The sequence below is a fragment of the Pinus tabuliformis genome, chromosome 6 (genome assembly GCF_031772625.1).
Source record: "Pinus tabuliformis cultivar Carrire ecotype Pingquan chromosome 6, CPIR1, whole genome shotgun sequence".
Lineage (NCBI taxonomy): Eukaryota > Viridiplantae > Streptophyta > Pinopsida > Pinales > Pinaceae > Pinus > Pinus tabuliformis.
Genome location: NC_142292.1, coordinates 1,096,865,739 through 1,096,883,945, shown reverse-complemented (window position 1 = coordinate 1,096,883,945; position 18,207 = coordinate 1,096,865,739).

Here is an 18,207-nt window from a genome sequence, read left to right as displayed (position 1 = left end):
AGAGGTACTTGTGATTCCCTTCTATTATATCGCAGGCCACTCCCAGTCATGACCCCACCTCTTTGTGTAGTGCTTCCGCTATTAGGAAAAACCTCTGCGGCCTCATCTTAAACATGTCTGGGTGGACACACCGTGGTCTCAGGTAAGTGTGCACATGGGAGGTGCCAAACTAGAGTTCTTCTGAGAATTCATCCAACAGATCCTTGGGTATCCTCTCTGTTGACCTTATGATGGCCAACATCTGCTCGTACCAGTCTTTGAAAGCTATTTCATTGATCTCTTTCGTGTTGGGATCCCCTAATGCCCTCCATGGATCATACCAGAGTGCAATTGGTTGGCCTTCGATGATGGGTGGCATTTCCCACTCCTTCAATGGCCTCCATTTCCACATTTCAAGCGAAATCAAAAGATATCTGAACACAAACCCATCACCCCTTCTGTACATGTCTTCACATGCTACAAATAGCTTGTTGAGAACGAAGGTTGACTAGTTGAGCACCTCTCCTTGGCAACAATGTTCCTCAACTGAGATTGCGTCCAAGGCACATTCATTCTTTGTGAAGTGCCACATTGTTTTGCCTATAATGAGGTAAAAAGAAAGCCTAATATCATCCTTGTTAATCATATCTAGCGTCACTCCTCTCTCGCCCCACTCAGTCCCATATCTGGCATAAATATTGTCTTTAGTCTGCTTCTTGCCCCGCTTAGCCCCTGTCTGGAACACTATGATAACTAGATTTCCACCCTTGGCCAGTCCTGTGAGCTAACTGATATCTTCCACATGGATGGGGTACTCCTTATCCAATCACAGTGACCCTCCATGCATCCTGCGAACCAATAACTTGGTACACTACATTGCAGCAAATTGAGTGTCGAACACAGGTAGACTCCTCAAATGGAGTAATGTCGATCTCTGTATTCCCTTAAAGTCTTCCCTAACCCTCGAGGTCCTAGTGCCATCCTCATTTTGGAATTCCTTTGTGTAAACTTTTCTTTTCATGGTCGGGAACTGGAAATAGTCTGTGAAGTCGTTGTCTACCAAATTCGCCTTGTCATACTTGCCATACAAATTTATCAACCATTTCAATTTGTGCATCCAAGGTGTCCTGTGGGACTAATACTAGTCATTTTTCCATCTCCTTTCTCCTGTGATAAACTATCTGTACTCGATGTTTCCTGCTTCTTTGTCTCTGCACCTGTTCTTTAAAGTGAACCTGTAACTCTTCTATTGCCTTCAATTGGAATTCTAGAATTCCCTTCATTATCCTGCAAATTAAGTCGCCGACCTTGACACAATGTTCCCTGACTGATGAGGTATTAACAACTAATTACTCCAGCAATTTTCCCATGTGTTCTAGCTATACCTTTCCGTTGTCGGCCAACATGGACGTGACAACCATGACGTGGACTGGAAAGTATAGAGTGGGCTGCATGCATATTTATTTTTCTGTGATGGGTTTATTTATTAACTAACTTTATGCTTAATGGGAAAATATTTTGCGGCTCTTACTTTGACAGTTGCATATTTAGTTACTTAATTTGGAAATGACTACTGGTATGGCGGATAGGATGGGTACTTGTGTGGTCATAAATGTTGGAAAGAGTGCATGTCTACGTGTACTTTGTTGATTATGATTACGTGTGTGGTCACTGACTCTACTGACTGGGAATACACGTGTGTCCACTGATGCTACCCCCCCCCCCCCCCCCGACCACAAATGGGTTGTGGTATGTGAAGACTTTGTCGCAACCTTATTATTCTGCCTCTTTTTTTTATGGGTTGCGGAAGGGCTTCAAGCGTGCGCCATTCACACATCCATGCAGTGGAACTCCGTCCAGTTGCACAAGCCTTACCATGCCCGAATCTCTAATTTCCATGACTATAAACAGACCCAACCAGTGCGTCTGCAGTTTCCCTAGGAACTTTTGGAAGTTGTTGTCATAAAGGAGTAAATGTTCCCTGACTTCAAATGAATTCCTCTTGATATGCCTATCATGCTAAGATTTTTTCCTTCATTGCCCCACCGATTGATGGAACTCTGCTAAAAACTGGGTTTCGTCAAGTTCCATCAAGTTGCTTAGTCTATCTCGTAAGGCAATGTTGTTGGCCATTCCCCTTGCCTCTGAAATGAACATGATGGGTAGTATAAATTCTGTTGGTACCACTACTTCCATTCCATATACAAGTTGAAATGGAGTTTGCTTATGGATTGTTTTTACTTTCGTCCTATATGCCCATAGAGTTGTGGGTATTCTTTCATCCCTATTGGCAGATATGACTTTCGTTATCCCTTTCTCCAGTATCTTGTTAAATGATTCTATTGTACTATTGTCTTGTGGGTGGTACGGGCTGCTCTTGTTATGTTGAACCATGAAGGTCTTCAGCAGAGACTCAATGGTCTCATTCAGGAAATGCATCCCTTGGTCACTTGTGAGGCTCCTCGGGCATCCGAACTATGAAATGATGTTCTCAAATATGAATCTTGTTGTTGTTTATGTTGTACAGTCCTTTATGGGTGCCACTTCTACCCACCTTGTGAGGTATTATGTTGATGTTCTGATGTATCTTGCTTGTGAATTCCTCGCAGGTGGAGAAATGGGTCCAATGAATTATACAGCCCATTTATCAAAGATTTTCACTGTGTGGACTGGATGTAGAGGTAGCTCATCGCGTCGTGAAGGATTCCCGACCCTTTGACAGACGTTGCATGTCCTGGAAAATTCTTTAGAATCTTTATGGATAGTTGGCCACCATAGTCCTGCATGGAGTATCTTTCTTGCGGTGGCCTTACCTCCTACATGGCCTCCTGTGACCCCTGTGTGGCACTCCCATAAGACATCATTCCTTTCATGTTGAAGGATGAAATGCCTCAGTATTTGATCTAAGCCCATCTTGTAGAGGTGTCCTACGATCATCTGGTAATCTGCTGCCCTAACTACCAAATGTCATCTTTGTGATGCCATGTATCCTGCTGGGTAGTGATCAGTTGTTAAAAATGAGGCGACATGTTCTAGGTGGTCTGGGATTGCCTCTGTTTTGAATAAGTTGACATCAGGCAATTGATCATCCATTGCTCCTTCATTCTCCCCTATGTCTAGCCATGACAAGTGGTTTGGTCCCACATTCAGCCTCTCGGGCTTTACAACTACCTCAAACGTAAATTCCTGGAACAGTAACAACCATCGGCATATTCTCCCTTCTAGTACTGGCTTGTTTACTAAATATTTGAGCACAGAATGGTCTGTAAAGAATTTGAATGGCACGCCCAGTAAATAGTGCCTGAACTTTTGGAGAGAGTAAACCATTTCCAGGGCTTCTCTTTTGGTTGTTGTATAGTTTCTTTCCACAGTAGACAACTTTTTGCTAGCATAGTACACTGGATGGTCCATGTTTTTCTCCCCTAGTTGTGCTAAGACCACTCCCAGCACTATCCCTGACACATCGATGTGCACATGGAACATTTTGTTCCAATCAGGATACACCAATATAGGGGTGCTTACCAGTATTTCCTTTAAGTTATTCAGGGCTATCTGACAATCTGCAGTCCAAATGAACTCTTCCTCTTTCTTCGGTAAATTTTCCATTGGAGTTGTGATGGATGTGTAGTTCCTGATGAATCGCCTGTAGTACCCCATATGACCTAGAGTTTCTCTTAGTTGTTTTACGTTGCACGGTGGTTCCATGTGGATAATTTCCACAACCTTTGCAGGGTCTACACATACTCCATCCTTGCAGACGATATGGCCTAGTAGATTTCCAAAGGGGACTGCAAAGATACATTTCTTGAGATTTAAAGAAATCTGCAATTGTCTGCACCTTTCGAACATTATTCTTAATAAGCTGGTGTGTTTTTTCAACAGACTGTATACTGTCCAGTCATCCATGTAAACTTCTAGAAACTTATGAATATAATCTTGGAATGAAGCTATGACAATCCTTGAGAAGACTGATAGTGCATTCTTTAGTCTGAATGGCATCACATTTTATGCATATGACCCCCACTCCGTAGTGAATGTTGTTTTCCTTTTATCTTCTTTAGCTATTCGGACTTGGTGGTAACCTAAAAACCCATCTATGAATGAATATGCTTCGTTCCCTGCAACATTGTCTAGGACCTCATCACTAAAGGGCATGGGGAATGGGTCATGCACGCATGCATTGTTCAGGCTTCTGTAGTCAACACATACTCTGATTTTGGTTGCATCCTTCTTGTTCTGAATAACTATTGGGCTTATCCACTTAGCTTCATCCACTGGAAAAATGATTCCTGCTTCCAACATTTTGTCAATTTCCTTCTTAACTTTCTCCTTCACCCTTGGGTTCAATCTGTATAGCCTATCCTTTACTGGTCGGGCATCCGATCTCAAAACGATTTTCATTTCCCCAATGTTTCCTTTTATTCCCTTCAGTTCTGCCACTGAAGCTGGGAATAGGTCCTGATATTCTTGTAATAGGTCAAAAATTTCTTTGGTGGCTTGCTTGTCCCAGTAGTCTCCCACCGATGCTATCTTGGGCTTATCCTCTGACCCAACATTTTTCTTTCTCAGCTTCATTGGTAGAAGGTGGGCACCTTCTATTAAGGGGCTCTCCTGGATGTCCCTCTCCCCTTCCGTTTCCCCAAAGGTTAGGTGTCTCAGTCCCTCCAACCCATCATCCTCTAATTCTGTGTCTACCCTGTCACAGGTTGCATATCCCGACGTCTCTATTTCATGCAGACACTGCAGAAAATTTTTATCAAGCCCTCCATCAACCAACAGCTCTGGTGTGAATAGAACCCCTTTTATTGCCTAGAGTGCCTCTGTCATTTGTGCCTTGTTGCCTCTGAATGAGAAGTTGCTAACAAACTGTACCTCCACGGTATCCCAATCTGTTGTCTGTCGACGGAGCTCCTCTTGGACATACCAAGCTCGGGGGACAGTTTCGAGGGTATGTATAAATGTGTGTACCCATCGATCCTTTGGCATTCCCTTGCTCTTCCAATTGGTTATGCAATCCTTGATGTGCTTCTTGAGACTTGAATCCCCCCTGTATCTTCCCTTATCCTGTGGCTGATCTTCCTCTCGGGAAAATATTTCCTTCATGGCTTATTTGACGCTCGTCCAATCTCTTAGTGCATTACAGTGCATTTTCCACCATCTTGCCAGAGTTTCCATGAGGCCGATATCGAGAAAGGAGATCCTTTGATCCTCTGTCATCTCTTGGTCTACTCTGTCTAAGAAAGTTTCCATCGATTCAAGGCCATAGTACTTCAGATAGTCAGCGATCTCCATTTCTACCCAGTTTACTCGGCTTATCATTGCACATCATTTAGTGGTCAGTTCATATCCCCTATGCCGCCATGCATCCCATGCATCTTCTGAACCAATTTTTGAGCTTTGGATACTTCTCCAACTGACTGATCCTCTGACCATAGGGTTTATGTAGTCCTCCCTCTTCCTTGTTGTGAGCGTGTATAGTTGGTCTAACCCTCCTGGCTCATCCATGTCATCTACTAGTTCTGTAAACCTAGGTCCTTGGTAGGGGTCCAACAGTTGGATCACCCTTAGCCCATCTGCTTCGAAAATCATCAGTTCCTTCTTTAGGTCTATGACAACATAGTTATCATATGCCCAATCAATCCCCAGGAGTGTTGGGTATGGGTCCTTATCCCCCATGATGTCAATCACCTTGAATTCAGTGTGTGTCTTCACCCCTACCACCTCAACCTCTACATTCTCTAATCTCCCAATGGGTAGTATGCAGTACTGATTTGCCATTCTTAGCTGAATTGGCAAGTATTTTAGTTGAGGCTTCCCCATTGCCTCCCAAGTTTTCCTAGGTAGGATATTTACATCCAGCCCTAAGTCTAACATGGTGTCCCTCATCTGGAATCCTGCCACTTGTGCGTTGATTAAGAACTCCTTGCCGTTTGTTCTCTTGTTCCGTTTCACTCTCTTGGAAGCCTTCTTTGGCAAATCTATGCATGGTCGTTCCACTTCCTCTTCTTCCATGGATACCGCAGCCTTTAAAATTTTTCGCAACTCCTTTAGCAAGCCTTCATCTTCAACATTTTCAAGAAAAATTTAAACCACTCCCCAATCGGCTGGGTGTGATTGGGCATGTGATCCCACTATCTTTTATTATCTTTCTCCTCGTTCATGCCCTCGAACAGCTTAGATGCTTCCTGATAGTACTGATTTTGGTGTTTAGGTTGATACACCTTTTATGGTGATGCCATTTTAAAGATTAGGGGGGGTCTTCTGTGTAGCAGTCCTCCACTGTCTTCTTCCATCCTTGGGTGAAAATATTAATATTGGTTGTGGCGAAGCCGTCATCGATTCGTTGTTTAGAATTCACCAAGTTGGCCCCTCTCTGTTTGGTCCTTTCTTCCCACTTTGCAATGAGTTCCGGACAATCCTCCGTTGCATGGGTATTAATTCTACATTGTGAGCACCATGGTCCCCTCGATAGATGACATTCTCTGGCAACATGCCCTTCCTGGTCGTAGTTGTAACACCTTACGGGCCCTCTTCCTCCCGTTCTTCCTCCTCGCCCATTTCCTCTTCGTCCTCCCCAATTTGACTCATTAATTCTAAACATAGATCTTTCCATCCTTTTTGCTAGAGTGTCCAACGCTCGAAACTAATCGATGTGATGCGTTGTTGATGCACAAAACTCAAAGTAGTTGTTATTTGGGACATTAGAGTACTTTTGCAGAATGGGGCACATCTGTGGCAGGTGTCCATATACCATACAAATCTCACAAAAGTCTTGATTATTCCTCCCTGAGAAGGCCCCTTGCGCTTCGACCGCCGCAAATCCTGTGGTTAGTGGGGCCCACGATGACCCCACAAACCCACCTGGATGATTAATTCCCCACAACCTTGGTCATTTCGTCGCAAGGTGCCCCTCCACCATGCAGTGGGTGCACCAAATGTTGGGCATGGCTAGACACACTGGGTGAAGATCTTTTAGTTTCTCTGTTAAAGTCACGATTTGGTTCTGTAGGCCTAAAATCAACAGATCTTGGAAGCTCATCCCTCCCCTGTATTCATGTGGGAATCTCGCCATAACTTCTATGCATTATGCTTGTTCCAATTCATCCTGGAGGGTTCCTATCTTCTGTTGCGTTAGTGGCGTTCTAGTCAAAGGTAAGAGTGCCTTAATGAACTAGTCCCACTGGTGGTTTGGGTCTAGAGTGTAACTCAACTTGGCAATGGCATCCTTAAACCTTTGCATGAGCTCCCAAGCTATCTCCCCCTCCTTCTTCATAATTTCCCATAGTTCCGATAGCCCTTGCTGATCCATCTATGGTACCTTGAATTCCTACACAAATCCTCTCTTAATATCATCTATTGTGGGGTTCTATTTCTACTCCGCCCATTTTATAAACTAGCACAAATCCCTTTCTCTCAGCATGGTCTAGAATTCTACTGCCCTAACATTATCTGGAGTCTGACAGGCCCTACAAATAGCTTCACAAAGATACCAGTGCTGCTCCACATCCTCATTTCCTCTTCTTTCAAATTCGGGATATCTGGTAAAAGATCTTGCCATATTGATTTAGGTAGGAGCTATCAGCACAAACCCTTTGCTTCCCGACTGCTGGGATCCCTGTAGTCCTAAATTACTGATATTACTAGTTCCTATGTTGCTCCTAATGTTGAAACTGATTATGTATTTCTACCGCGCACTATATACCCGCATTTCCTTGGCTAAGATAATAATAAATTCCTCTGGATTTCGATAAAGTATTAGGGGAAGATCAGGGGAAATGCCACCTATGTCTCAGGGGCATTGCCACTAACTCTTAATGGATGCTTCTCCTTCATTTAACAATCTCCTCATCGCGTCGCCCATATCCTCTTTGCTTCCTTCTTCATGCCCATGCAGCCTCTGCTCTTGTGAGGCCCCTTCCGCAACATGTACTTGCGATCTGCCTTTTGCAACCTGTAGCGAAGGTCCATCTTCATTCCCCTGGCTCCTACATCTTCCTTCACCGCTCTTGCTTTTCCCAACACCTTCTTCTCCTTCCTCCTTGACTCAGGGTTTTCCCTTCACCGCTCCTACTTGGTGGGGCCCCATCCTCTTCTTCCCCAAAGCCTGAATCGCTCTCGCTTGCCACTTATCCGCTAGCAGTGCCCTTCTTCATACCTTGACATCTCTCGCTTTCTTCAATTCTTCGACACCCATCCCTTTAATGACATCTCTATCCCTCAACTAGAAGCATTCCCCCTCTACGTTCTTCCCCTGGTACTAGGGTTTTACGCTAGAATCCCCGCAGAGGCAAGGGCAATAGTCCTTATTCCACCATAAACATCTTAATCCACGTCAGTACTTCCCTCATCAACTTACCCCTTAGTCCTAAGCCGAATACAGCTTCTGCCTTTGAGAAAGACTGATAACTCTTAGCGGCAAACTCAACTATGTATCCTTCCACCATAGTCTTTACCCAAAAATCGGCTACTCTAGTCAGATCATTATCCAACTATTGCAGCAGGGCAATATCCGATGGAGTCCAGCTATGGTGAACTATCGCCGATCCACCTGGCTGACTCTATCCCTTCAGCCTTCTTAACCAATTGTACAGGTCCTTTGGGAACTTACACCAGAAAATTTCATATTGATCATTAGTGCTGTCAGCATATAAAATCCCCTCACTCACCTTACCGATCGGTTGATTTCTACGGGTAGCCTATTCCGCCAAAAACTGATCTAATTTATGATTCCACCAATCCCTGATCTCTCTCTTAAATATCCTTGACACCATAGTCTGAACCAGTTCTCGTACCTTTGGGTCCCGACAATGGAACCATTTGTTGGCTCGAAAGAGTCATCAGGGGGAATACCTTGGGTTCAGGCAGAGAGGGCCAACAATAGTCCATTGTAGTCTAGGACAACATCGACATTTTCACCTTACCCCAAAGGGAAAGCTGTCCCCCCGAGGCATGCCGCAACCAAAAGGGAGAAGGGTTCAACACGGAGTTGAGGAAGTATTAATCGGGTTGCATTTGATCACAGTTATAGAAACATTACATATAAAGCAGAGATAACATAATAATCGCAATAATCTAAGAACTATCGATTACATGCAATTGATAAGACATTAAAAAATTTGAAGATTCATCATACACAGGGCCCAGATACATCACACGTCACAACCGGTCTTAGCCATTCTTTATATTAATCTTAACATAAAACATTACAATATCACTTCGGCTTTCACCGCAAACAACTATAGGAAATACCTGGCTCAGTTCCATGGGTTTGGTTCAGCTTCAAGGATCAAGTCTCCCAAACAACCTGCCCTCCATCTGCTGCAACTGGAGATCCTCTTGCCTACTCTCACATCTCTGTTGCTCCTCTCTTCAACTTAGCGAATCCAACCCCTCTTCTTTTCTGGTCTTTTCCTTTTATATCCTTCTTTATTACCTGGATTGCCAGTTCCTGCTCCGCTATTTGTCCCCTCGGCTACTTCTTCACCTTCCTGCCCCCTTGGCTGCCTTTTCCTTCCGCTTCCACCTTGCCGCAACTCTTCCACAACTACTTGTTCCGCCAACCAACCATTTTTGCCTTCCATTTCCTTCTCGTCCTTCGGTTAGCCAAAATTGGTCTAAACCTTTTCAAAATTAAATGAAGGCCCCAACATTGCCTCTATTTCCAAAGATTCTTTCTGCAGAAGTGGGTTTGCTCAAAATTTGCATCTTTTCTCTTCCTCCATGTTGTCGAAAATCTTCCTCTTCCCTTGTCGCGCACTAGTATGTTCACCTCTGTTGTTGCTGCTACTTCTAGTGCTCTCCGAGATGTTGCTTCATGCTGCTTTGCTATCCATTCCACATCAAGGCTGACCAGTTCATTGAGTCTGGAGGAGTTGTAACAATATCTCCATGGGTCTTCCGCTGCTCAATGACATGCCTCATGGATCTAGTTAAATTGTACTCTCGCGCAGTGATCTCTCACAAGACAATGCGAGTCATACGGATTGTAACTTTGGAGGTCAAATGGATATTTCTTCATCTGCTCTACTTCGACATCTGCATGCTTGAAACTTTGTATCTCGTATAACCTGATCCGCAATGGAAGAGCGAGCCAAGGTGCCTTCTTCTTTCAGTGCAGCCTAGTTTTCAATCCTGCCGAGATGTGATATGATACTTCCCGCATGACGAGCTTGTCCAAGGAAAACTTTAGTAGAACATGTAGAGGCTTCTCCACACTGTACATCCATATGAAGGTGACGGACGGTGAGGAAAACCAATCATCTATGTCAATCAGTGCCTCCATTGTTGCTTTCGACATGAAGGGTGGATCCTGTTCAAATATCATCTTGTAAACTAGGGTGACAAAATGATTGGACAGTTGTGTGATAACTCCTCTGAAGCTGCATTCAGACATCTTACAATAAGTGTTCACGGAGGTCTTCTTCAGTGTCCATGCCCACTTCAAGTTCAGGAACTCCTGACAGGCACAGATTTCATCCAAGACGTAGGTGGACATGTATATTTCTACTTGCATACCTTTCGGCAGATGTCAATCCCTTGTTACCTGCTCCTTCAGCTGATGAGCCAACATGTCAGACTAGTTGCATGCTTTTCACCCATGAGGGCCCATAGTATCTTTGTATTTTAGACCTGGTTAGGTGTCATCCTGAATTTAGCCAGCTCCTTCACCCAGTTCTTCAAAATGTCTCTGGAGTTGGCATTATTGTTGGGTATGCTAAAGGGAGTTTCTGTAGGAATTTACAGGGTAAGTTCCTCAGAAAGAACACCAAAAGGACACCGCTCACAACCAGATCTCAAATCAATACACCAGTATTTTTGACGTGGTTAAAACCCTCAAAGAGGGAAACAGTCCACGGCCTGAGCCAACGTGGCCACTTCAGGCAATTTATTAATCAAAGAACGAAAATTTACATAAGCTTTCTCTCATCGACGGATTACCCGAACAATGACCCTCCATGCGCTTTAAATAGAACTCATGGACCAATCGGGTGTCAAGCCACGGATCAAGTGTCGGTAATACCGAGGAGAGAGTGAACCGTCGAATCACTACATATCGTGACCATCGGATTGTAAGTTACAAAATGTACAACGGTAAAGAAACACACTTTACCTAACTCTATACTAGACCAAGTTGAACTTAACTATTTCCTATGTGTCGGAATATCCTAACATCCCCCCTTAAGAACAACTTGGGATAGGATTGAAGGATTTACAAATATGACACAATAGGAGAAGGAAGGAGGCACTAGAGCCTATCCCCCCTTAGTGACAACTTCCTGAACTCCAAGCATATATCGAAGTTTAGTGAACTTCGCCTTTGTGAGAGCCTTTGTGAAGATGTCTGCAACCTGATCATCTGTTGAACAATATTGCACTTCAAGAACATGGTCATGAATGAGCTTTCTGATGAAGTGCATGTGTAGTTCAATGTGTTTGCTATGCTGATGCTGGACTGGATCTTTGCATAGCTGAATGGCACTTTGATTATCACACCAAAGTGTGGTTGGATGCTGCTGCTCAAAACCAAACTCTGATAGGATCTGACGAAGCCACAAGGCTTCCTTACTAGCTTCCACGGCACCACGATACTCTGCTTCTGTTGACGAAAGAGAAATGGCAGCCTGTTTCTTACAAGCCCATGTAATAGGTCCTGAACCAAGAGTGAAGACATAACCGGCAGTAGACTTCCGATCATCAGGGTCACCAGCCCAATCAGAATCAGTGAAACCGACTAATAGAGGAGCTGCTTTGGCACTGTAATGAATCCCAAACTGTACTGTACCTCGAACATAACGAAGTATTCTTTTAGCTGCTTTCCAATGACTTTCACGGGGGTTTTGCATAAAACGAGCAACAAGGCCAACAGCAAAGGAAAGGTCAGGACGAGTATGGGTTAAATACAAGAGTTTTCCTACAAGTTGACGGTATAAGGTAGCATCAACTTCAGGAGAAGTACAAGAGACTGAAAGTTTGATTCCAGACTGAAAGGGAGAAGGGGCTGGCTTACAGTCTTCCATGTGAAAATGACGAAGAATATCACAAGCATACTTGGACTGGGAAAGGGAAATACCCTCCTTGGATTGCAAGACTTGAAGACTGAGAAAATAGTGTAAGTGTCCTAAGTCTGTCATTTCAAATTTCTTTTTAAGGCTGGACTTCACATGGTTTATAAGGTTGGGATCACTACCAATAAGAATAAGATCATCAACATAAAGAACAAGGATGATAAGAGAGTTGCCCACTTTCTTGGTGTAGACAGTATTGTCAGAATAACACCTAGAAAAGCCAAATTCTAAAAGAAAGCTATCCATTTTGGCATACCAAGCCCGAGGAGCTTGCTTGAGACCATAAAGAGATTTCTTAAGTCGACATACAAGGCTGGAGTCTGTTTGGATGAAGCCAATGGGTTGTTCCATATAGATTTCTTCATGCAAGTCCCCATGCAAGAAGGCAGATTTGACATCCATCTGATGGACTTCCCATTTTAAAGAGGCAGCAAGGGAAAGAACAAGGCGGATAGAGTTCATTTTGGAAACAGGGGAGAAGGTTTCAGTGTAGTCAATGCCTTCAACCTATGAAAATCCCTTAGCAACAAGACGAGCTTTATGTTTATCAACTTTCCCATCTGGTCCATACTTGGTTCTATAAACCCATTTACATCTAACAAGTTTGCGTCCCTTTGGTAGAGGAACAAGATCCCATGTATCATTCACCAACAATGAATGATATTCTTCATTCATAGCTGCTTCCCAATGTGGATGGCCTGAAGCTTTTGCAAAAGTGTCAGGATCATGATTTACTGGAGCTTGAGCCAGTAAAGAAGAGGCTCTTTCAAACTGAGAACGTGTACGTCGTTGATCTGTAGGATCACCGGCAAGATCACCTGCTGCATCCCGAGTAGCACGGACCCATCTTGGAAGTTGAGGATCCTGAGAAGGTGGGGGAGGATTGTCATCCTCACTTTCATCATCTGAAGAAGAAATGTTTTCAAAAGTAGAAGAGATAGGAAGAGGTGGCACATCCGCCGGACTAGGCTCGCAGGCCGATTTATTTTCATCAAATTTTACATCTCTTCTAATGATAACATTTTTGGACTTAAATGGAATAAGTCTATAACCTTTTACATCTTCAGAATATCCAACAAAAGTACATTTCTCACTCTTAGGTTCTAAAGCTTTATGCTTTTCATTTGGAATATGGGCCCATGCTTCACTTCCAAAAACACGAAAGTGACTTACATCTGGTTTAATGGAACTCCAAGCTTCTTCTGGAGTGATATCCTTTAGAACCTTAGTAGGAGTGCGATTTATTATATAATTTGCACAATTAATTGCTTTGGCCCAAAAACTAAGACTGAGTCCTTTAGATTGCAACATACAATTAGCCATTTCCTTTAAGGTGCGATTTTTCCTTTCAACTACACCATTTTGTTGTGGAGTGTATGGAACAGTATGTTGCATTTGAATTCCATTTTCGGTGCAAAAGTTGATGAATGTGTTTTTAACATATTCTCCACCATTATCAGTTCTTAGCTTAAGAATTTGATGTCCAGATTGTTTTTCAACAAAGGCTTTGAAGGCCAAAAATGTGTTAAATACTTCGCTCTTGAGTTTTAAGAAGTATACCCAAGTGCGTCTGGAGAAATCATCAATGAAAGTTAAGAAATACTTGCAGCCAGAGAATGAAGCAACAGGAAGTGGACCACATAAATCACTGTGCACAAGCTGTAAAGGGGCTGAGGCGTGCCAAGAGGCACGTTTTTCAAAACTGTCCCGATGATGTTTTTCGAGTACACATCCGGAACAAACACCATCTCTGCAAGATACCATAGGAAGACCTGTCACCATATTTTATTTACATAGATGCTGAAGGGAGCGATAGTTTAAGTGACCAAATCGCTCATGCCAAAGTTTGCTCACTTCATCATTATGAGCAACAAATACTGAGGGAAGATTTGATGACCCAAAGTTGTGAAACTTATACAACCTTATGGAATCATCAGCAATACCAGTAGCTAGAATCTATTTAGGATCTCTTAGATCCTTGATTACAACATCATGAGGTGAAAATTCAACAATTTTACCTTCACCTGAATGAGTTATCTGATATACAGATAGAAGGTTGCAGGATAAGGTTGGAACACATAGTACATCATTAAACTGACCATTGTCTAGATGAACAGTTCCAGTCCCTACAACATTAAGAGATCTATCATCACCAAAATATATATTTTTGGTGTTACAATCATTTAAAGAAGAAAACATGGCTTTGTTTTTGGCCATGTGATAAGAGGCTCCAAAATCAATGAGCCACTCATGAGAATGAGAAGAAGAAGATACATTTAATGCATAACCAGACTGATATGATTGACAACGACATGCAGAAAGTGCCATTCCTAAAGATGAAGTTGAAGTTGAAGTTGAAGAATGCTCCACATGGATGTTATGTTTCTTCATTGCGGCTTCCAAGGCTTCCATCTTCTTAAAGCATTTAGATTCTAAGTGGCCATCTCGATTACAAAAGTTACAATTTCTATCAGTCTTCTTCCATTTGTTTTTATCGGTCTTATCATTTTGCTGAAATGATCTTTCATTTTGAGGCTGAGTTTGCTTAGGACCTTTGTTTGGTTTAGGACCATTCTTTTTAGGATATGACTTCTTAGGATTCTTTGAATTTGGTTGCTGCTGGGCGGCTAACGCTTTCTTGGAAGAGTTTCCAAGATTAAGAAGACCAAGGTGTAAGAGTTTTTCTTGTTCTCTTATTAAATAATCACAAAAAGAGTCAAAGGAAGGGGCCTTGTAGTCTTTTCCTTGACAAATGAAAGCTTCCCTTGTAGAATGGAAGGTGGAAACAAATACAGAGTAGGCTGGTCCCAACTTAGTAAGGATGGAATAAATAAGGTTACTATCTTCTTTCTTAACCTTAACACCTTCCAAGAGATATCTAAGGGTCTTGAATTTGGACAAGAAATCTTCAATGCAAGAAAAATTATTAGGATCCAATGTAAGCAACTCATTTTCAAGTTGATGAGCTCTAATTTCATTTTTAATCCCAAAAACTTTAGTGATTTGTTCCAATGCTTCATGAGGAGTATCAAGTTCTGCAATATGGAATCTAAGATCAGGAGAAATAGACATCCCTATCAAACCACGTGCTTGATCTTGTCTATTTTCCCATTTTGCAGCCTTGTCTTCATCTTTTGGTTTCTTCTCTTGGCCTGTGGCTATTCTGTAGAGACCTTTACTTCTAAGTAAATCTTCCATGTAGGCTATCCATTGGAAGTAGTTAGTGCTGTCAAGAATGACTTGGCATGGACTTTCCATTTTTAAAAAAACTGAAGCTGAAGATGCTGAAAGTAAGTGTTCCAATGGATAGATCTCGAAAAATTAGGCTGTTTTAAAAAAAACGGCTCTGAAAAAGGCTTCCGGATGAAGAAGTTATGGCTTTTTGAAAAAAAAATTGTTGAAGTTGCCGGCAGAGTGCGCGAATGTGCGGGAATGAAAAAAAACGCCCCCACAAAATGGAGATTTGAACCCAAGACCTCTACTCTCTTAAAATAGCTTTGAACCAATTGAGCTATACAAAAAATTTGAGAGAGAGAGAGAGAGAGAGAGGGGGGGGGCCTTGGGTTGCGTGCTTGCCTTGAGAAAGCTCTTTTTTCCTACAAAACAAAAACACAAAACCCAACACGAATATGCATAGAAAAACGAACCTTACGGCTCGAAGTTAGCTTTAGCCGGAAACTAAATATTTTTCTCAATGTTTCTGATTTTCCAAGATCACACTAAGGTGCAGGGAAAAGAGCATACGCATGAGAAAAAAAACTTCCTTTCTGTTTCTGATTTGCCCAGATCGCACAGAGTCGCAGGGCAAAGAGCATACGCAGAAATGAAAGGTATAGATCCGGTAATAAAAAAAGCTAAATAAACAGAAACCGAAATAACCAGAGAGAAAATAACAATAAACTGCAGATAAACATTGTATACCTCCAGATCTTAAAAATGACGCAGATAGGGCTACCGGAAACCTTTTCGCGTGAAACGAAAGGGGTTCCTCACTGGAACAGATGCTCCGAACACAACAGAGCAGTCCTCTCAGCCCGAAAGTAGTCAGAAACAGTAGATCTAGGAAACGACAGCCGCATGCAGTTCTACCGGCTTCAGATTTGGATCACCAACGGACGCGGCCCTCAAATAGCTCTGATACCATGTAGGAATTTACAGGGTAAGTTCCTCAGAAAGAACACCAAAAGGACACCGCTCACAACCAGATCTCAAATCAATACACTAGTATTTTTGACGTGGTTAAAACCCTCAAAGAGGGAAACAGTCCACGACCTGAGCCAACGTGGCCACTTCAGGCAATTTATTAACCAAAGAATGAAAATTTACATAAGCTTTCTCTCATCGACAGATTACCCGAACGATGACCCTCCATGCGCTTTAAATAGAACTCATGGACCAATCGGGTGTCAAGCCACGGATCAAGTTTCGGTAATACCGAGGAGAGAGTGAACCGTCAGATCGCTACATATCGTGACCGTCGGATTGTAAGTTACAAAATGTACAACAGTAAAGAAACACACTTTACCTAACTCTATACCTAACTCTATACTAGACCAAGTTGAACTTAACTATTTCCTATGTGTCGGAATATCCTAATAGTCTCTGTGTTGATCACATGCTTTGAAATCTAATACATCTCATCATAATCCTGTGCCCTAAAGGTAGCGATCTCCATCTTGCTAACACTGCTTAATGTCATCATCTCAGGATCAGTGTGTGAGACGATCCAATGTATCGTGCCTGCGCATGGGAGCACATGATAAATCCATGCAATCTGGTACAAGCCGGACTTGTGGATGTTCGATAGACTTGGCAGTCTTCGAGGTCTTCCCCAAATGTGCCTGCAAATGTGTCATTGACCTCTTCCCATTTTAGCTTGATGTCCTTGTCTACAATCAACTTGGTATCTTCATAGATCGACAGACTTGTGGACACTCACTCAACTGCTGCTCCAGTTGCACTTCAGTCAGTTTCCTTTGATCCTGCTCTCTTGGAGGTCATTGATCTTGAACTGCTAAGAGGCGGATGAACACCTGCTAGATCTGGAGACAAAGCAACCTGCATGGAAAGAAATATGTCAGCTAAAACCAAAGCAAACTTGAGGAATGAAATGAAACATACCTGGGGATTGACTAGCAGGGATTGCACAATTTTTTCTGGGAGACTGGGAGATTGGCTTCTAGAAATGTTGACGTAGGAGCATCTGAGCACCCTTCATTAAAATCGGAATTCAAAACTGTGAAATGGGAAAACATGGACAACCATTGTAAACCAGGGCAAATTCTGTTTAAACAGAGCTAAATTGATGAAATTGATAAGTCTCTGGAAGGCTTAATTAAATGTAATTATCTACCATGTATGTGAATAGAGAGATTTAGGCGATTTATAGGAGGAAATCGTGGATCTTAGATGATCCACGCTTTTGTAATTTTCTTTATAAGAGAGTCTGTGTTGTGTGGAAGAGAGGGAGGATACAATGTATTCGCAGGGTAATTTGTGACTTGGGCCATGAGACCTTAGCCTGTAATCAAGTTTTGTATATAATGGAAATATAAGTGTTATTATATATCTGCATGTTATCTGAGTTTTGTGTGTCTGTGTATTTATATATACGTTCTTTCTTGTAAAGTTGATAAATTACGTGTCTGTGTGCGAGTGTAAAGAATGAAGTTCCTATGAAGGTAGATATGTGTTGTAATGCGAGGTTCATCGATAAGCAAACGAGAGAGTCATTGGATTGAGAACAGATCAATAGAGGATAGGTGTTCAATCGAAACAAGAGTCGATTGAAAAACACAGGGGAAATCGTCGGATCGTCTAGATCGACGGATAATATTGGCAGAATGAGAGAACGTGACTAAATCATGGGAATCCGCAGGAAACATCATAGCCGTCTGATGGAAGAAGATCCACGGTGATCACGTGGAAACTTGCAATCAAGTTACCTTGGCTAACGGTCCCGAGAAAATCATTTAAAAGAGTTTAAGGTTCCGAAGGATCAGACCATTTGTTTAATGGCGATCGGATGCATATCATGTCGGGAAATGCACGAGAATTAATTCGAAAATTGGACATGATAAGGTTTTATACAATGAGATTAAAACCTAGTTGAGTTCCAGCCATCCAGACCATTCGTTGGGTGATTGATTGAACGATAATCGTG